Below are 21,367 nucleotides of genomic sequence, written 5' to 3'. Positions count from 1 at the left end.
TAGACTGAAACACAGCAATAGAACAGGACACAGATGACCAGCAATAGCACAGTCACCAAATGGGAAGACAGGAAGAACAAACAGGATTCATACGGTCATGAAAAAATGCAAATGCAATTTCTAGGTCCTTTAAAAGTTTGTGAAAAATGAAATCTTCTGTAAAGTTTGGGAAAAGCTAGGAAATGTTAATATTTTATATGCAAATCATTTAAAAAAAATATTTTAACATTAGAGTCAAATTTGAATTGTGACACGCTATTGGTGATGGGAGTCTACATTGCCGTAAAGCAGTTCGAGTTGTTGTCAGTTCAGCGCAAGGTGCTTTCAGCTTGCTATCATGAAATGCTGCAAAATGCCAGGGATATGTAGCTGTAACGAGAGGCATCTTAAGGAGATGTATCAACTGTGGCCACTGACAAAACCTGAAACAGATTTTGCACCAGAAATGTGCAAAACAGAATTTGCTCCAAGTCCTTTGACATCAGCAGCATGAGAGAAGCGGGGCCGGTGAGCTTCATGAAAGGGAAGAAACAGCGACAGCTGCCAAACGCTGCAGAAGTCAGCCGATCAGAGAACTTTTAAAAACTGATAATGATCGTGTTATTTTGGAAGCGTATTGCATTCAATAAAAAAGAAAAAAAACAGGGATCATCGTTAACATTTTTTCCTGTATTTTAAAAAAACGAACACCACGGGTGACCTTTGTTCAAATCTTTTCTGTGATTTTTGTTCTATTTTTTAAGAAGAACAAAAGCAAAGAACTACAAACAGGTTATAACCTCATTTGCTCATGAAAACCACAAGATGAGCTGCAATAATAATTTAAAAAGCCACAAAGTGTCCATGTCATAGACATGATCCCTTTTGTTTATGTGCTCATCACTAAATCACCAGTCTGTTCTTCCTACTGACTTTGTTTTTTATCATGTTCTTGTAGGATTTTTCTCATGATGGCATATATTTGGAACCAGTTTAGCTTGTGCTGGTTTGCAGCACCTTCCATCCGTGAAACCAGGGTTCAAATCCCGGCTGCTCCCTCTTCCCTTCTCTGCTGCTGTGCCAGTCCCAAGCCTGGATAAATTGAGAGGGTTGCATCAGGAAGGGCATCTGGCGTAAAACATTGCCAAGTTAACCATGCGACTCATCCTCAAAAGAGAGGTTGTTTCTCTGTGGCAACCCCTGATGGGAGGAGCCAAAAGTGAAAGAAGATGGCATATATTTAAAGAAGCTAAGACTAAAACTGTATTTCTGATTATTTCTTTTTTCAAATCGCGGTGAATCTGTAGCCGATGAAAAAATGTCACTGGAAAAAGCTTGTAGCAGGGACTTCTACAATAGGCAGGCCGCAAGCTCCCTGCTCTTCTTCATTCTGATACATCCACTTGCAAACAAACAGATTCATGAACATCTTTGTTTTCCTGGTCTGAGCTGGAATCTGGATCTAAATTGTACGGCTGAAAGCTCAAATTTTGCTCACGTTCTGTGTTGCACCAGTAATGTTAGGTTGGGGCAGTCAGGTTCTGTAAGATAGCGGGAAAGAGTGTAAACAAATGATGGGAAATGAAAGCAAGCCTCACAACAACAGTTTCGTACACAACTCAGAGGTAATTTTCTGAAGAACTCCTGCCGCTCTGCAGGAATGATGTCCTAGAACACAACACAAGTTTTTGGATTTGGCAATATGGCATAATCATAATTGGACTGGGAACAATTTTACAATAGATCAAAAGATGATTGGAATGGAACTAATTTGTCTTTGAAATGTCCTGCTCCTTCAGAGCTTTAAAATTACATGAATACTGCCATAGCAATTTAAAACGCAAAGGGCAAACTTCACTGTCTGCTTGTAAACATTAGAAATAGAAATTAGTAACAAACTGGGCTCTGGAGAGCAGTTTTTCTCTTTAATAAGATGCACTTTCATTTATCCAGAGGCGATATGCAAAAGATAGTGCTCTCAGCGATATGTATTGACAACATTAACTCTAACTAAGATCATCAGGCCTTGAAACGTTTGCACCATGACCCTGTTTAATGCTGGGCATGGAGGAAACTTTCCCCCCAAATATGACGCCTTAGGGGGATCTGAAAAAGAGCTTAAAAGAATCACAGGGCCTGAAAGAGATGATTCTCAGACAAATTATGTCTTTCAGGAGGATATGACAGTGGTTATTTATCATATCTGAAGCAACTGACAAGCATAACATTACCAGTAGAAGACAAGATTGGGTGAGAAACAGCCGTGCATGCAGCTGGAACCCCATGGGGCAAACAGCGGCATTTGTTGTTTATACAAGCTGGATGCCAAATGATGACAGCATCATAGTTTCAGGCTTGCATTTTCTCATATTATCAATATTAGTGTGATATTCTTCATTTATATTTCCTTTTATTAGCTTTCACTTGCACAATGACTGAGTGATACCGACACTGTTGTACTTCATCAGGATAACAGCTTGGATTTTTTCCTTGGATGTTCCAGACCTGTTTTCATATTTCGATCCAAGCTGAAAACTTTGCTCTTTTCTGGGACCTTAAAAACCCACACTGTACTTTTACAGTTGCATTTTTTGGTTTATTATTTTATTGTATTTTGTTGTCTTCAAACTTTGCATGGTGCTTTTTTGTGTTTAAATCACTTTGAATTGCCTCTGTAAATGAAGGTGCTAAACAAACAAAGCTGGCTTGCCTGCTGTTATTGTTCTGTTTATATTACAATAGAAAATAGACTTTTAGTACAATGCAGTAGAACACTGTATTGTGACCAAAAATATAAAAAGGGGAATGGTAGTAAAAGGGCAATAAATGTATTTACAGTTTTTCTCAGACGCTTTAGTACAATTCTCAGATCAGGATGAAATTCCCCAAACTATTTGTTCAATCTTCACATCATGATGTCACTTGTGCACATCATATAAGCAGTTTCTCACTTCTTTGAACAAGTTGCAATTGCTTTGGTACATCCATGCAAATGATTTTGTACAATTCTCTGCTCTTTGCTACATTATCAATTGTTTATGTCATGTTGATCAAAATGTATTATACAGTTCACTGTGCAGTAGTCTTACTCCTCAAATCACCTAGTCATTAGTTCATCGTATGAGTCATTAATTGCAAAATGGTTGACCAAGTTGTCATAATGTGGCAAAAACATTTCTGCATTGCAAGAGAGGATATTCTCTGTAATGTGGATGAGAATTTGTGGCCTAACATACAGGAACGACAAGAGGTGTAGGAAGACCACACCAATTCCTACTGCACTGCCTGTACTGTTTTACAGAATATTGTCTTATCTTTTTTTTCCCTTTGTGTTACTGTTTGCAGTGGGTTTTTTTCTATGTTGGTATGACACGGTCTGTCAACAAATAACAATATGAACAATAAAAGTATAAATGTGAATCTTGTCCAGTCTCTTGCAATCAAACAAAAAAGGTGTAACTTCCATTTTACAATAATTGTCATCCAAACTTTAGCCATAGTTTACATCAGAACCTCCCATAGCAAAGCAAAACTGAAGATGAGATCTCGTTTCTGTCACATTTACGTCTCCTAGACATAAATGAGAACTGTTTGAGACTAAACTGCTTTTCTCATTCTTCTCAAACATTTCTCCTGAGAAATAAGTCTCACAGTGAGCACTGTTTGAGATCTCAAAATTCTCTCACAACTGTCTCTTCTCCAGATCTCAATTAAGAGAAAAATGAGCCATATCATGTTGCGCTCAAGTATGTCTCAATTTGATATCCTTACTTCAAATCCCTATCTCAGTTATGTCTCAGTGAAAGACATAAATGGTTCTGTCTCTCGTTGCTCAATAATTTAGATCTTCTTTTAGCCTCTTTTTTTATTGTCTCAGCAAAAAGAAAAATGAGAGTAGTACAAGCCCTAAAATGAGTCTCATGATGACACCATTATAGTTTATCTCGAGAAAATAATATTTTTTATTTTATTTTACTTAACTTAAAAAAGTTGTATATTGCTTACACATTTATATAACTCAATTACAATTTCAAGAGAAAAAAAGTTAAATCATTAAGACAGTCATGTCCTCAAAAGACATATTTTTGAAACTTTTTAAAAAACATGAAATTTCAAGACAACGTTGCAGTGTCAATTTAATAAACTTTTTTTTTGACTGCTTATTTAAACATAAATGAACAAGAATGTATGTTGGGTTAATGATGCTAGGTTTAGTTAAACACAAACACACGCATGCACTGGCACACATGCATACACGCACAAGTGCATATACACGCACTTATATGTTGGTGGGTATAAAACATTTAACACATTGATGTCTGAACTAAATAAAGGACATTTGGGATCAAATTTGGATCACCTTAAAGTGAACAAAAAATAGATTTTACATTTGAAACAAACAAATAAAATACACAAATAAAAATAATCAAAGAAATAAATCAACTTTAGGGTGGTACAGATTTATGGGGTTCAGTTTGAGTTAATTTATCTTTGTCTTTAAAAATCACCCTTCATGCAGCCTTACAAGCTGAAAATATTTTCTGTTTTCTTGATTTTAGTCTGCATCATATTGAACAAACAGAAGCCTGGAGTAACGCGATTTGAATTTTAAACTGTATCACAGCCTCACTTGACACAGATTTCTGATTGGTTGATCACAGTGGGAGGGAAAACTCTGTGGTTGACGTCACCAACGGGCCGTAATCTGCAAGCGGGAGAAGTGCAGAGAACGAGACTTTTGAAGAGCGTTTGTCGTATTTTTTCTGCGTTTTAACAATCCGTGGGATGAATCCCCAACATATTTTTTGCTTGTCTGGAAAAGATTCAAGTAAAATCTTTGAAGTTTGAACGGTAAGTTTGCGATTTCTTTCTTCCAACTCTGAACTCAGTTGAATGCTAAAGGTGTTTTAAGCTAGCTCCGCCAATACTGCAGACGTCTGGGCTACTCGCGGTGGCTTTGGCTGTATAAGTAATTATTACATTTTACAAAGGTTAACTTGTGCTTTTTGAAATAAAAAATAGAGTCATTGAAGAGTTATTTGCAGTGCAGAGTTTACAGAATGAGTCTTGATATTTTTCCAAACGCGTGAGTGCTAAGTAACTGTTGGAAGACATTTAATTGCTCTTCAGTTAAGATTAAGGGTCTGCAGGGTTCATCCCATCACAGTGTGACGACACCACAGACCATTTCCATTATTGCTAACTTCAAGATGTGCAGTTTCACTGTATGTGCAATTTTTACGATGTAAAAACCTTTCATCTTGTTTAAAAGATCTGCAGACGTTTGGCCTGGCATGTCATCTTTTGAAACTGGTTATGGACATGTGTTTAAGTAAAGTCATCATTAACTGCTCACATGTCTAGAAATCATAATCTGAAAATTTAAGTATGTACTGTATAGGAAAACATGTTCTCAGCCCGAGATGTTAGAGAGCACAGATGTAGCTAAGCCAACAATGTCAACATTGATATGTAGGAGGATTTTAGTGAATCATATAAATCATATTTAAAAACCTTTCCAGATCTTACTTTGTGCTGTATAAAATGTGTGTACATGTTTTTTTTTTTCCTTTCTGATTCAAGGTGATCTAAATTCTACACGTGAAAATGAGTGAATCAGAACCCATGTTCCTCCACACTGCCATTATGGAGGTCCTACCAGAGCCACAAAAGACATCCTGGAAGAACACTTGCAGTCCATTGGAATAAATGGAGTTGTATGAGGATCTATGATTCATAGAAGAGGCTGACTTGCTGCCAGCTTTGAGACCTGTTCAAGCCCGGAAACGTCTTGCTTTCTGGAAATTGAAATGTGAGTCTCAAAATTTTACAAATGAGTTTTTGTAATGCACGGAAGTGGATATGAATATGAATGGGTAACACACTGACAGTACAGTGTAAACTTAATACACTTAAGGCCTGTTCACACCGGGACGAATTTCGCCGGCGTAAATACTTGCTCTCTTCTTCTGAGTGAAAAGCGACTTTAAGAAGCGTAAAGTTGCGCAGCGCCACCTTGTGTACAGGAGTATTTCTGTTTACATTAAGCGCCATCTAATGTCAGGGAATGAAATTGCATGTTCGCTCGGCTCATCGTCAGCGAAAATCGCCTGGGTGTGAACACAAAAAACGCTGGCGAATAACGCCTGGCGAATATTCGTCCCGGTGTGTACGGGCCTTTATACTGTTTGTTTGTTTTTTGTTGCAGACCAAACGCCAGAGAACAGCACATCGTCATCTGTTGAGACCTCACCAACACAATCATCATCACTTTTGTTATAGTCACCGAGAAGTTCGTCATCCACATCTTCCAGAAGCCGAGGACTGTACATACATTGACTGGGAGGACAGCTTTGAAATTCCATGGAGTAAGTTTTCTGAGGAATTTGTGCAGTCTTTGGAGAGTCTTTGGAAAGGGACCTGACCCAAGACTAAGGAAGGAAATGGTTTGCACTCTTGTTGCAGAAATGATGAAAGCAAGACGTTTTTCCAAACTCTAAAAGGCTGCAGATGATGCAAGGAGAGCAGAGTGGCTGCTCAGAAGAGATGAGATGTTAAAGAGATGCTCTTTCTTCTGCTCTGCTACTTTAATGAGGAGGATGCCATGTTCTTGTAGAAGATGCAGACGAGGTCCAGATGCAGCAGGTGCTGTTGACTCCAACTGTTATTGTATGTGGTAAGTAAAGTTTCAAATTTAAATTATTCTAAAGGTTTTGTCTTTGTACACTGTACATGAGTGACATGTTTACTTTATCCATTGTTCTGTCTTTAGGACAGTCTTGCTTTTCCCCAAGGAGGTTCATGCTGAGTTGGGACCGCTCCATCGTACACAACAACATTGCAGCACTGTGCCTGATGTTCAGTAGCTACTTCTGCTTTAACAGTCATTATCCAACTGAGCTGGCTTCAACCCTGGAGTTTCTGCAAAGGTACATATTTATGAGTGCTGTCATGCGATTCATTTTTGGGTGTGTTAGTTAATCATGACCTGCAGTTAATTATTCTAATTAATCTTGTATTAATCTAACTCAGGGCTGCTCATCCCTGGTCCTTGAGATCTACCAGCCTGCCTGTTTTCCAACTCTCCCTGAATTGCTTGCTGCTGATTACCTGGACCAGATGTGTTCATCCAGTCAGAATGTGGAGACATCTGGTTGAGCTGATCAACAGCTAGCAGGGCTTGGAGATCTAGAAAACAGTCAGGGTGATGGATCCCAAGGACCAGGAATGAGCAGCCCTGGCTAACCTAAAATTTAGCTTTGAAAATCCTTATTTTGGGGTAATTTGATTTAAATAGCAAGATTGTGTCACATTAAAAGAAATAAAATACAATTTAAAGGGTGGCTTTATGAAGTTTTCTAAGTATAACAGACTTTTTTCCAACCTTTACTTTTGTACCACTAAGGGATAATTCTTCAGTCTCAAACAGAACAAAGACCTAAGCCAAAGTGCTCTAATTTAAAAAACTAATGGAAATATTCTGAACAATCCAAAAAATATTGACCACAAAATTCTTAATCATACCATAATATATATTCGTTGAAATATCTTATTCCACAGTTTGCCGTCTGACACGATCAGCCCTCAGCTTCCCAATTAAGACATGGGTATTATTTTTCCCTTGTTAAGAGCCAACCATGCAAAATATGACTTGATCATTTCTTAAATGTTTGATCTGGACTGTATCATGAAAAATGAAATGAAACAGATTTGAACCTTATTTGTTAAATAGTTAATGCCCATAGAATGCTGCATTTCAATTCTTTTAACTGAAACAGATGTCCTCTCTAGCGACGTGTGGCTGCTTTTAGGGATGACAGAAACGTAATCTTATGGTAGCATTATGCAGCTGCTTTTATAAAACTACAGTTTGCTTCTAGCTTGAAGTGTTATCTTTGTTTGTTATGTGCGGTCTATTATCAATTTACTCATGCCAGATTTTAATGTTGTTGTCTTACAGCTGATGTCCTAAGATGTGCCACTCTACCTGGTTGGGAACAAATTGAAGAGGCCAAGCTCAAGAAAGCCGTTGTCAGCAAATGTAGGGCAGAACCGGTTCTAAGGCAACTGCTATGATCTACAGTATGCGGACTAGTTTCTCTTCCATATTTTTTCTTATTTTTTATCTTAATTCGGTTCTCAAATTGGTTCATGGATTTGATAGTCTGCAAGTTTCAGAGAATGTTTTTATGTTTATGTTTTTATAATGTTTTATTTTCAGTGTCTTGTTTAAAATCTGGAAGTATTCATGACCAGCGTGTCAACCAGATTGAGTATGCCACGGTTCATGTACTTAATGCATTTAATATTTTAAAAAGTGTCTAATACTGCTACCACAATTCAAATGCTGTACTGATGATGGTGCTGCCCAAATAAAGTGTAAAGCATTTACATTTCTAGTATTGTTTTTACTGTTACTGTATATCAGTGGTCTCCCAACCTGGTCCTTGAAGGTCACTGTTATGGATGTTTTAGCTGTTTTCCTGCTCTAACAGATCTGCTGCAGTGGTTGAATTGCCTCCTCAAGTTCTGCAGGAGGTTGTTAATCACCTGTTGATTCACATCTGGGGAGCAAAGAAACATCTAAACCCTGCAGGATGGTGGCCCTTGAGGACCAGGATTGGCGACCACTGCTATAAAAATAACTTCTCTTTTCTTTCTCAAATACATCTCAAATATCATTCTCATTAACGGCTTTGGTTAGACATTCAAGAGAAATGATTAAGACATGAAAGAGACATCAGACAGACAACGATGAGATCTCTTTTACGACTCATTCTTCTCAGATTTGTCTCATGAGCGTCTTAGATTCGTCTCTCCCACTTCTTAATTATTGCTCAAACAGTTGTCTCAACTCAACCTCATTTGTCTCAGTGATGTCTTTTCTCATTATAGCTTAACTCTTGCTCCTAAGGGACCCTTAGGAGCAAGAGTTCAGAAGCAAATGATCACAGAATGATACGAATATGAGACGCTCAAACTGATCTCAAGAGACGAGATCAAGCAACATATGAGCAACAGATTTTTCCTATGGGCTCCCTCTAAAGTACACAGTTATATTGACAACATGACTAAGTAATTTGACTGTCTTGTTCGTAAACAATGACACAAGGACTTGACATTCTGATGGCACTGACATGTTCAATGACATAAAGACTTAGTTTGGAGAGATGAACTAAAGATTTTGAGCAAGTTACAGGCTTTTGCAAGAAATCCGTAGTGTTTTGCTGTTTGTACAAATTGTTTTGAGAAATGCACACACGTTTTTGCAAACTTCAATTCTGATCTGAGAATTGTACTAAAGCAACTGAGAAAAACTGTATTTGTTCTTCATCTTTTTGCATATCGCCACAGCCTCAGCCTTTGCTTATTTGCAAAGGTGGTTTGGCCTTTCCTGACAGGAACAAACTATTTTATAGAGCTGCTGACACAGACACAGGGGGACCCAGACTTGCCCCCCCTTGTGGCTAAGGACCCACACTGGATGAAGCTCATCAAGTCCCCCTGGACTGATTTCCCATGCACCAGTCCTGAGCTCAACCAACTAAGTTATCTAGCCGCTTACGTAACCCCCATTTGTTCTCAAATTTGAAGCAAACTTGGAAGTATCTAATTCCCAAATCTTTTTGGTTTGGAACAAAATTTGTTTAGCTCTGACCCCAATGTTAAACTTGACACACACATGCACAAACTAGAAAAGTTGCATTGCCTGCGATAAGAGGAGGTCACTAAACAAGATCCTATCCATCATGGACAACCCAGACCATCCTCTCCACCTGGTTCTGAACCAACAGCGGAGCTCCTTCTCTAGGAGGATCAGACAGCTCCGCTCCAAAACTGCCAGATACCGGAAATCCTTCATCCCCAACACAATTCAACTCTACAATACCTCACAATGCAACAGATAACTTTGCACATCTTTTCTTTCTTCTTTTCTTTCTTTTTTGCACATTTTTCTTTCTTACCTGAACTGTCTGTAAAAAGCTTTTTAAAGTTTACCACCTTATTGTTTTCATTTATTTCTTTTTTGATGTTATTCTTATTCCTTTTTCTTCTTATGTTTACAATGCTGTCACTGGCTATGGTAACGAACACATTTCCCACGTGCGGGATCAATAAAGTAATTCTGATTCTGATTCTAATAATGCTAGTATGACTGCTTTTTGCTGAATGTGCTCACTGAAGATGATGAAGATATTTACTTTATTGCTTAAGAGATTTGCTAAAAATGCTAAAATTATTTCCAAAATGCTAAATTTCCCTAAAGACTATATTAGACCGCATACGTTAGTCTAAAGTTTTGAAAATGTCGTAGGACGTTTGCGATCTGGGTAGCTTGGTTGGTAAGGTAAAGGACTGGAACTGGAAACTGGAAACAAGGGTTCGATTCCTGGGGGGATGACAAGTAATGGTAATGGTATCAATGGTGAGCAGATAACATCACCCAGTGAGGGCCCTTGGGCAAGACCCTTAACGCTATCACTACTGCCTACCTCATCATATGAGAGACTACGGATCACATGTCATGCCAGCTCAGACGTCGCCCGGCCAAACAAGGTCTGCGTCAGGTGCTGGGGGACCACAGCATCCTGATGGAAAGTGGGCTACTGGAACAAGACGGAAATGGACTAGATGTGAGAACAAGGTTCTGTTAGAATGCTACTACTCAAGCAATCTCTTCAATTACATGCAGAGAATGTGGAATGAATGGATGCTTCAAAACCCACAATCAAGGCTAACTGCCAAAAACCTGGTAGCCCAATGTTCTAACATCTACCAACGGCAACTCCTATCACAACTTGAGATTGAAACGGTACAATACAATTGCAATACCACCACGGGGGAGCCAGAACAGCAGGTCAGAGAGGAGGCTATACCCCTGAGCTTGGGTACACAGCCCCAACAACCACAGATATTTCGAGCGAGGCAGCAACTGACCCTGAAAGACAAGATCATGTCTAGAATGAACTCTAGGCAACCCCATCACCAGCTACACCGGTTAAGTGATATACTGCCTGAAAGTCTGATGGAAACTGTGAATGAAGCATTGAGGGCAATTCTTACCACAACCATCACAGAAACCAATGAACTGGTTTACACTTCAGCAGCACTGCTCCTTCAGATGCTTGGCTATAAGAGCAACCATGGGAGAAAACAATTCCCACCATGGAAGCAACGGTTAGAGGCCAAAATCAAGGCAACTCGGAGGCATGTGAGTAAGCTGACAGAGGCTCAAAGAGGTACAATGAGAAAGCAAGTACATAAGAGATACAGCCAGATGCCCATACCTGAAGCACTGGAAACTGCCAAACAAAGGCTCCTAGCCTTGAGCAGCCGCCTAAAGAGGTACACAAGAGACAATGAAGCCAGACGAATAAACAGGCTCTTCGCAACTCAACCTGCAAAAGTGTACGCTCAGTGGCAGGGTCAAAACAGCCGATCAGACCCACCAAGGCTAGAAACTGAACAGTACTGGAAAAGTCTATGGGAGAAAGAAACAGCACATAACAGCAATGCCCAGTGGCTGGTCTCTCTGAGAAAAGAACATAGCAACCTCCCTGAACAGAATCCAGTAACCATCACAGTGGCAGACATCCAAGAAAGAGTCTCAGGTATGAAGAACTGGACAGCACCGGGCCCTGAGATGAGACATGCCTACTGGGTAAAGAAGCTTACCGCACTCCACGAGCGCCTGGCAGCACAAATGAACCAGCTGCTAAGAGATGGGACTCACCCCGAATGGCTAACGGAAGGGCGAACAATCCTGATCCAGAAGGATCCCTCAAAGGGTGCAGTCCCATCCAACTACCGGCCAATAACCTGTCTCTCCACAACATGGAAGCTCATGTCTGGCATCATTGTAACCAAGATAAAAAGGCACATAGATCAATACATGAGCAACACACAGAAGGGCATTAGTAGAAACTCCAAAAGGAGCCAAACATTAACTCCTGGTTGACAGAACAGTCGCTCAAGACTCCAGGTCACGGCACACCAACCTGTGCACAGCCTGGATCGATTACAAGAAAGCCTATGACTCAATGCCACACACATGGATTACTGAATGCTTGAAGCTGTACAACATCAACAGGACTCTAAGAGCCTTTATAGGAAACTCAATGAAGCTGTGGAAAACCACCCTCGAAGCCAATGGGAAGCCACTTGTACAAGTGTCCATCAAATGTGGGATATACCAAGGTGATACTCTGTCCCCACTGGTGTTCTGCATAGGTCTGAACCCCCTCAGCCAAATAATCGACAAGACTGGCTATGGATACCGACTCAGAAATGGGGCCAACATCAGTCACCTCGGCTACATGGATGACATCAAGCTATATACTAAGAGCGAGCGTGACATTGACTCCCTGATCCACACCACCAGGATCTACAGTACTGACATGGGGATGTTATTCGGGCTCGAGAAATGTAGCCGGATGGTGACAATGGAGGGGTCTCACTCCCAGAAAGAGCAATGGCAGACATTGAGGACAGTTGCAAGTACCTTGGAATTCCACAGGCAAATGGCAACCTGGAGCAGGCAACAAGGACAGCTGCAACAGGTAAATACCTCCAAGGTAGTCCACACAGGAGGTGTCTCACTCCCAGAAGGAACAATAGCAGACATCAAGGACAGTTACAAGTACCTTGGAATTCCGCAGGCAAATGGCAACCTGGAGCAGGCAACAACGAAAGCTGCGACAGCTAAATACCTCCAACGAGTAAGGCAAGTCCTGAGAAGCCAGCTCAATGGCAAAAATAAGACCCGGGCAATAAACAGCTACGCACTGCCAGTTATCAGATACTCTGCAGGAATAATAAGATGGCCAAAGGAAGAGATACAGACCACGGATGTTAAAACACGAAAGATTCTCACCATGCATGGAGGGTTCCATCCCAAATCCAGCACCCTGAGACTGTATGCTAGCCGCAAGGATGGAGGCCAAGGACTAGTGAGCGTGGAAGCCACTATCCAGGATGAAACATCCAAGATGCATGAGTACATCAAGCTCAAGGCCCCAACTGACAGTGTGCTCAGTGAATGTCTCAGGCAATGGAGAGCAGAGGATACAGTGCTGGAGGACAGATCCTCATGGGAGGACAAACCCCTGCATGGGATGTACCACCGGACCATAACTGAAGTGGCTGATATCAAGAAGTCCTACCAATGGCTAGAAAGGGCTGGCCTACAGGACAGCACTGAAGCATTCGTCCTGGCAGCTCAGGAACAAGCCCTGAGCACCAGAGCCATAGAGTCTCAGATCTACCACACCAGACAAGACCCAAGTTGTAGGCTGTGGAAAGTGGCGCCTGAAACAATCCAGCACATAACTGCAGGATGTAAGATGCTGGCAGGTAAAGCATACATGGAGCGCCACAATCAAGTGGCTGGAATAATATACAGGAACATGTGTGCAGAATATGAACTGGAAACCCCAAGGTCAAAATGGGAAACACCTCCGAAGGTGGTAGAGAATGAGAGGGCAAAGATCCTGTGGGACTTCCAGATCCAGACTGATAGGATGGTAATGGAGAACCAACCAGACATTGTAGTGGTGGATAAAGAACAGAGGAAAGCCGTTGTGGTGGATGTGGCAGTGCCAAGCGATGGGAACATCAGGAAGAAGGAACATGAGAAACTGGAGAAATACCAGGGACTCAGAGAAGAACTGGAGAAAGCCTGAAAAGTGAAGGTGACAGTGATGCCTGTGGTAATTGGAGCACTCGGGGCTGTAACCCCCAAGCTGGAGGAGTGGCTACAACAGATACCTGGAAAGACCTCAGACCTCTTAGTCCAGAAAAGAACAGTGATAGGAACAGCTATGATACTGCGCAGGACCCTCAAGCTCCCAGGCCTCTGGTAGAGTGTCACGATTGCAGCTGCCTGCTGCGTTCCCCCCCCCTCCCTCTGTGTTCTCACCAGGCTTCTCAGCTGTTCCCTATTTTCAATTAGTGTGTTTGGTTATTTAAGCTTCTGTCTTTGTGGTTCTGTTGTCGCAGTGTCCTGTTTAGTCCTGTCTGTTCTCGCTTGGTTTGGAGTATTTTGGTGATTAAACCTTTTGAGTTCCCAAACTCCTTGGATTCGAGTCCTTCCTGCTCCTGGGTCCTTTATGGTTACAAACCGTAACATTACACTGCGACCATGACTGACCCAGCGGGAGGTTCGCATTCCAGAGTCTTACCTCGTTCTTCTGCTGAAGGTGGCCCTACAGTAGCCGTGCTGTCTGACCTGACTCATGAGATGCGCAGATTGCATGTCTGGTATGCAGCAGTTCCATGACCGTCTCACCAGATTGGAGCAGGTTTCTCCGTCTCTGCTTCGAAGGATCCAACTGGGCCATCTTGAGTCTTTTGCGGGAGCTGCTGAAGACTGCCAGGCGTTCCTTACTTCCTGCCGGCTCCATTTTGACTTTAATCCGAGCGATTTTTCCTCTGAGCAGAGCAAGGTGGCGTTTGCTTTGAGCTTCCTGACGGGCCGAGCTAAGCAATGGGGGTTGGCGGAGTGGGCTCGCGGAGCTGAACTGTGCCGCTCCTTCCGGACGTTTTCCTCCCAACTACTCAGGGTGTTTAATCCTAGCACCCCCCACCGAGTAGCCGCTTCAGAGCTTCTCCGTCTCCAGCAAGGAGTTCGCAGTGTCTCGGATTACGCGGTGGATTTCCGGATCCTGGCTGCAAGCACCCGCTGGTCGAAGGAGGAGCTGGTGGATGTTTTTCTTCAGGGCCTCTGCAGCGCGCTCAAAGACGAGCTGGCGGCGAGGGAGATTCCGGAGGATTTAGAGGAGCTGATCGACCTGGCGGTGCGCATCGATCGGAGGATGAGGGAGCGGGGTCCTCGGCTGCAGAGCAGCACTTCCTGTCCGCCGCTTCCTGTGGAGTTCCCACCGCTGCGATCCAGCCATCTGACTCCACAACAGGTTTCCACTCCTCTCCCAGAGACCATGCACCTGAGGCCAGGTCGTCTAACTCCTGCGGAACGTCGGCGTCGCTTGAGAGGGCGACTGTGTTTGTACTGTGGACAGTCTGGTCACTTCGTCCACAACTGTCCAGGAAAGCCCCAGGGTTCACCCGCTAGGAGGGACCTGGTGACCCGCGTTTCTTCTTTTTCTCCCCCCACCCGACCACCTACCAGGAGCTTGGTGGCTTTTGAAGGAGCTCAGGAGGAGCTTGAAACACTGATTGACTCTGGTTCAGATGGAGATCTGATCTCACAGGAGGTGGTAAGCAGACTTAGGATTCCTGTTGAAGCTCTGTCTCCTGCCCTTCTCATCCATGCCATAAACGGGTCCATTATTCACACTGTTACAGCACGTACTGTGAATGTTAAGGTGACTGTGTCTGGAAACCACTCTGAACTCATGAGGTTTTATGTGGTGAACTCTCTGAAACCTCAAGTGATATTGGGTTTTCCCTGGTTGTGTAGACACACACCTCATATTGACTGGACTTCAGGACGTGTGTTGTCCTGGAGTTCTTACTGTCTGCTAAATTGTTTAAGTGCTGCCTCCGTTCGTTCCCCAGTTCAGAGTCCTATTTCTGAACCTCTAGATCTCAGTACTGTTCCTCCTGCGTATCATGACCTTGGTGCAGTGTTCAGCAAGATGCGGGCCAAGTCTCTACCCCCCCATCGTCCCTACGACTGTGCCATAGACCTTCTACCAGGGACGCAACCTCCTAAGGGCCACATATATCCTCTTTCTCGTCCTGAGCAGGAGGCTGTGGAGGATTACATTCAGGAGAGTCTTCAGGCTGGAATAATCCGTCCCTCTTCATCTCCTGCGGGGGCAGGATTCTTCTTTGTAGGCAAACGAGATGGGGGTTTGCGGCCTTGCATAGACTACAGGGGATTGAACAATATCACGGTTCGGAACACTTATCCTTTACCTCTCTTACAGTCTGCTTTTGATTTATTAAAGGGAGCCCAGATCTTTACCAAGCTGGACCTTCGAAGTGCTTATCATCTGATCCGCATTCGAGAGGGGGATGAGTGGAAGACCGCCTTCAACACCCCTAATGGACATTTTGAATATTTGGTCATGCCTTTTGGACTTACTAATGCACCAGCTATCTTTCAGGGTTTGATTAACGATGTTCTCAAGGACATGATAAATAAGTTTGTGTTTGTTTATCTGGATGATATTTTGATTTTTTCTCCAGATCTCGAGACTCATGTGCAGCACGTCAGAGCCGTACTCCAGCGCCTTCTTGAGAACCAACTGTATTGCAAGTCTGAGAAGTGTGAATTCCACACCACTCACACAAGATTCCTCGGTCATGTAGTTACACCTGGATCCGTCCAGATGGATGGGGACAAGGTGAAGGCTGTTTTGGAGTGGCCGGTCCCTACCGGGCGCAAACAACTCCAGCGTTTCCTAGGTTTCGCCAATTTCTACAGGCGGTTCATCAGAGGCTTTAGTGGCGTGGCTGCACCCCTCCACAGACTAACATCAGCTAAGGTACGTTTTATCTGGGACGAGGGGGCAGATAGAGCATTTACCGAGCTGAAAAGACGTTTCTCTACAGCTCCCATCTTGACTCAGCCTGACACCTCCAAACAATTCATTGTGGAGGTGGATGCGTCTGAGACGGGAGTGGGGGCTGTTTTGTCTCAGAGAGCGTCTGATAATAAAGTTCATCCCTGCGCGTATTTCTCCTGCAAGCTCACTCCTGCAGAAAGAAACTACGACATTGGGAACAGAGAACTACTTGCTGTCAAGCGGGCTCTTGAGGAGTGGCGTCACTGGCTGGAGGGGGCTGAAGGACCATTTCTAGTGTGGACTGACCACAAAAACCTCGAGTATATCCGGACTGCCAAGCGTTTAAACCCTCGCCAGGCGCGGTGGGCCTTGTTTTTCGACCGCTTCAACTTTACCCTCTCTTATCGTCCTGGCAGCAAAAATACCAAGCCTGACGCTTTGTCCCGTGTGCATCAGAGAGAGGAAGGAGGGGACTCTTCTACATCCACCACCATTGTTCCCTCTCGTCTGGTTTTGGGGGCTACCCGGTGGTCTTTGGAGCGCAGAGTCAAAGCTTCGGTTCCGGACCCCACTGGCATCCCATCTGGTTGCCCCGCAGAGTGTCTGTATGTCCCTTCTCTTCTACGACAGTCGGTCCTGAAATGGGGGCATTCGTCTCGCCTGGCCTGTCATCCCGGAGTGACTCGAACTGCTTTCCTGGTGGGTCAAAGATTTTGGTGGCCCACCATGTCCTCTGACATTCGGGCGTTTGTTGCTTCATGTCCAGTATGTGCTAGTGTAAAAACTCCTAGGACGCCGCCTGCTGGATTGCTTCTGCCGCTGCCTGTGCCCTCCAGACCGTGGTCCCATATCGCCATGGATTTTATCACTGGTTTACCCAGTTCTAGGGGTAAGACTGTCATCATGACTGTGGTAGACAGATTTTCTAAATTGGTTCATGCCATACCTCTGCAGAGGTTACCATCAGCCAAGGAACTGGCAGTTTTAGTTTCGCAACATGTGTTCCGTCTGCATGGCCTTCCGCAGAACATAGTCTCGGATCGAGGACCTCAGTTTATAGCCTCTTTTTGGAAGGAGTTCTGTAAATTGTTGGGGGTTAAGGTCAGTTTGAGCTCTGGTTTTCACCCTCAGACCAACGGCCAGGTGGAGAGGTTCAACCAGGATCTCGAGACCACCCTACGGGCAATGTGCTCTAAGAACCCCAGCACCTGGTCATCTCAACTACCCTGGGCAGAATACTCTCACAACTCACTCGTCAATACCACTGGTTTTTCACCCTTTCAGGCAGCCTATGGCTATCAACCACCCCTCTTTCCACACCAAGAGCAGACCGCTACTGTTTCGGGTCCTGCAGCATTTGTACGGCGCTGCCGACGAGTCTGGGAAAGTTTTCGACACAAGCTGTTAAGGAACCAGGAGAGGTTTACAGCAGTTGCTAACCGCCGGCGAACTGCTGCTCCCATGTACAAGGTGGGAGATAAAGTATGGCTCTCCTCCACAGACATCCCACTGAAAGGGGGTTCACGTAAGCTCATGCCTCGCTACATCGGACCGTATCCTGTTGTTGGGATCATCAACCCTGTGGCCGTCAAGCTTCGTTTGCCACGGACCCTCAGAGTGCACCCGGTCTTTCACGTAAGCAAACTAAAGCCTGCTAGAGACTCTTCCCTAAAGCCCGCTCCGGAGCCCCCCCCTGCACCTCGTATTGTGGGTGGCGGTCCGGTTTACACGATCCGGGAGCTCCTTGCCTCCAGAAGAGTGGGTCGGGGCATTCAATATCTGGTGGACTGGGAGGGTTACGGCCCTGCTGACCGTCAGTGGGTGCCGGAGCGCCACGTCCTCGACCCAGATCTGCTTGCCCGTTTCCATCGAGACCACCCTGATCAGCCTCGTCGGGGTCCGTCTGGAAGCCGGACTTTGTGAGGGGGGTTATGTCACGATTGCAGCTGCCTGCTGCGTTCCCCCCCCTCCCTCTGTGTTCTCACCAGGCTTCTCAGCTGTTCCCTATTTTCAATTAGTGTGTTTGGTTATTTAAGCTTCTGTCTTTGTGGTTCTGTTGTCGCAGTGTCCTGTTTAGTCCTGTCTGTTCTCGCTTGGTTTGGAGTATTTTGGTGATTAAACCTTTTGAGTTCCCAAACTCCTTGGATTCGAGTCCTTCCTGCTCCTGGGTCCTTTATGGTTACAAACCGTAACAGTAGAGGACCCGAGCTTAGAGGAGAAACGACCTACGGAGGGTGAGAGGGGCGTTTTATATATATATAACGCCCCTATAATGCCCCTATATTTATATATATATGTATATATATATATATATATATATATATATATATATATATATATATATATATATATATATATATATATATATATATTGGTAGATCTTTAAGACATTGTCATCTCAAAAGTAGCTCACATGCCAAAAAATTGTGGACACCCCTGCTTTAACCCAATATCGCCTGTTAACAGTAACTGGTGCTTCATTAACAGATTGCCCACATTGGTCATCCCATTGCAATCTTATTTGTTGGTACTCTGGTTTGATAGGATCAAACCATCAAGGACCTAATTTGATTGGATGATGAGCGGACAGCGCATACAAATGCACAGCAAGCCTTTCCGAGTCAGAGGGCTAAAGTCCAAGTTAGTGCTGTCAAAGTCTGAGTCAAGTCTAAAGTCGTCAAATTCATGTGACTCATGTTCACAAGTGCTAAAATCAAGAGATTTATTTGAACAGTGGCAACCCAATTTTATCTCTAAACGAGACCGAATTACAGAAATGAACAGGACCACTGTATCATGTCAAGCTGTAAAAAAAATACTTAAAACATTGAATCAAATATAGACCCAAGCCTTTGCCGAAAAATAAGAAATGCATTTGTCTTTTCTCCCTTCTATATATTTTCAATCCCACTTTAACCCAGTCGGGCTCCTAGAAGTCAACCAAGCGACTAATGTGTGTGTGTGTGTGTGGGGGGGGGGGGGGGGGGGGGCTGGATGGTTCGCCAGTATGCTGCAGGCCCATACAGACAGAGACACCCACACACATTTACAACTAAGGTCAATTTAGTGTCACCAATCAGCCCAAGGAGCTATTTTGGACTGTGGGAGGAAGCTGGAGTGTCTGGAGACAACCTGAGCATACACAGAGAGAACATGCAAACTCCACATAGAGAGAGCTGAGCTGGGCTAGAACCAAGTTTTGTCGCTGTAAGGTGAGTGCTAACCACTTCACCATCATGTAAGCTCATTTTCCTTCCCATTTCTTGCCAATACTTTTCCCTAACTAAAAGCTTGAGGATGCAGCAAAACCCAACTTCAGTGAACTCTATTAGGTTATCTGGTCTCTTTTACACGGTGGAGTTCTTTTTGGCCTAAAAAGCACTGAACTTCGACTTCAGGCACTCAAGCTTCTTCTGTTGACATCTGTCTAAGAGCTGTATGAAATTCCCTCCTGACATTGACTAAGCTGCACTCGGTGAAGATTTGCTCCAGTAGTGGATTAGTCTCGCTGAGATTGAAACCCAGGAGACATCATCACATCTGGTCCAGTGATGCACAGAAACAAGCAAAGGGAAATAAATTCCCCTAATGATGATCAGCTGACCTTTGGCCAGATCCAGTACAACTGCAGGGAGAAAATCTAAAGAGAGATGAAAATAATCAGAACTGAATGGAAACGGGAAATGTTGCTGCATACTTTCTTTTAGGCAATTGTCAGGGCATGTTGAAGTGCAAATGTGTGCAGAAAAGAACAAATTTAACAGAGTTCATGAAATAAAAAAAATGAACTGGATGGAAAAGAGGAAGACAGAAGAAGAAAGTGGGAAGTTAGAGATGGGGGGGTATTAAATAAAAAGAAGGTTGAGGAAGTTGGAGAATGATTACAGAAGTTGAGGTAGAGTAAAGGAGAGACAAGTTGCTGAAGGTTTCTCATCATTACTGTCAGATGTAGACGTTAGTAAAAAAGGGTGGGGCCTATCCACAGACACAAAGAAGATCAGAGGTCCTACCTTCTTTTTTTCCTGTGTGTGTGTGTTTGTGTGTGTGTTGGATTGTATATTATTGTGGGGTAAAAGGTGTGTGTAATAAAGGGTGCAGTTAAAATTGGTGGGTAGCATACTGAGAGGACATTTGCTTGCTCACAGTCATGTCCAAGTAACCCACCACCAAGGGTCCTACAACTAAAACTTAGAGGGGAGGGGCGTGAATCCATGCAACAACCAAATAGCTCCACCACCAAGGTGGATCGCAGGCTGATTCCCCCCCCCCCCCCCCCATCACCCTAGTAAGTCATATAAGGAAGGAGAATAGGTCGGGTACAGCTATATCTTTAAACCAGAGGTTGGCATGTGAGCTACTTTTGAGTCAACAATGTCTTGAAGATCTACCTGTGTGCGTATACATATATACATATAAATAAATACTATTAGTAAGTAGTATTTTACTATTTACCAACATTTACTATTAGTAAATGTTTGTTTATCAGTTACATGTTTATTTGTACATTGTTGTTTATGTACTGATGATTAAAAACTACACAGTAAGAGTACACAAAGATAATTTTGTATTAACAGATGAGGCGTTTTATTTCAAAGACAGAAAGCAGCGACTATCTTATGTCTTGCTCTGTTGTAAACAATGCAATATAACAATGCTTGGCATTTCAAAGGTGCTGATGGCTGCGTACGAAGCGCGTGCCACGGAAAAAAACAGCTCGTATTTATCGGGCGAGAACAGCAGAAGTGATAGCAGGAGGAGACACGCGGGGCAGCTTCAACAAACACTCTGGTTGTCTGGAGTGGTCTTCTGCCGGGGACTTGACGTGCTGCGGTCAGAAAGCCACTTTCTGATGACAGACAGAATTTTCTCTCAGTTAATTTAAACGCGCATGTGCAGTGACGTATGTTTAAGAAGAT

The 21,367-nt window shown here is 43.4% G+C and overlaps 1 long non-coding RNA gene across 2 annotated transcripts; it reads left to right on the top strand.

Moving 5' to 3' along the window:
- Positions 1–4,413: 4,413 nt before the first annotated feature.
- Positions 4,414–8,370, top strand: LOC144994815 (uncharacterized). 2 transcript variants are annotated; one of them, XR_013658458.1, is made up of 6 exons: positions 4,414–4,830; positions 5,563–5,791; positions 6,188–6,347; positions 6,445–6,655; positions 6,752–6,908; positions 7,012–7,311. It is a non-coding gene; the product is annotated as an uncharacterized LOC144994815 (long non-coding RNA). The 2 variants fall into 2 exon arrangements; XR_013658457.1 differs by lacking the exon at positions 7,012–7,311 and adding an exon at positions 7,940–8,370 and having other exon boundaries at positions 4,416–4,830.
- Positions 8,371–21,367: the final 12,997 nt, after the last annotated feature.

The sequence above is a fragment of the Oryzias latipes genome, chromosome 10, assembly GCF_053564925.1.
Source record: "Oryzias latipes strain Hd-rR chromosome 10, Olatipes_Hd-rR_3.1".
NCBI lineage: Eukaryota > Metazoa > Chordata > Actinopteri > Beloniformes > Adrianichthyidae > Oryzias > Oryzias latipes.
Note: the sequence above shows the minus strand (reverse complement) of the source record. Positions and strands in the feature narration are given on the sequence as shown.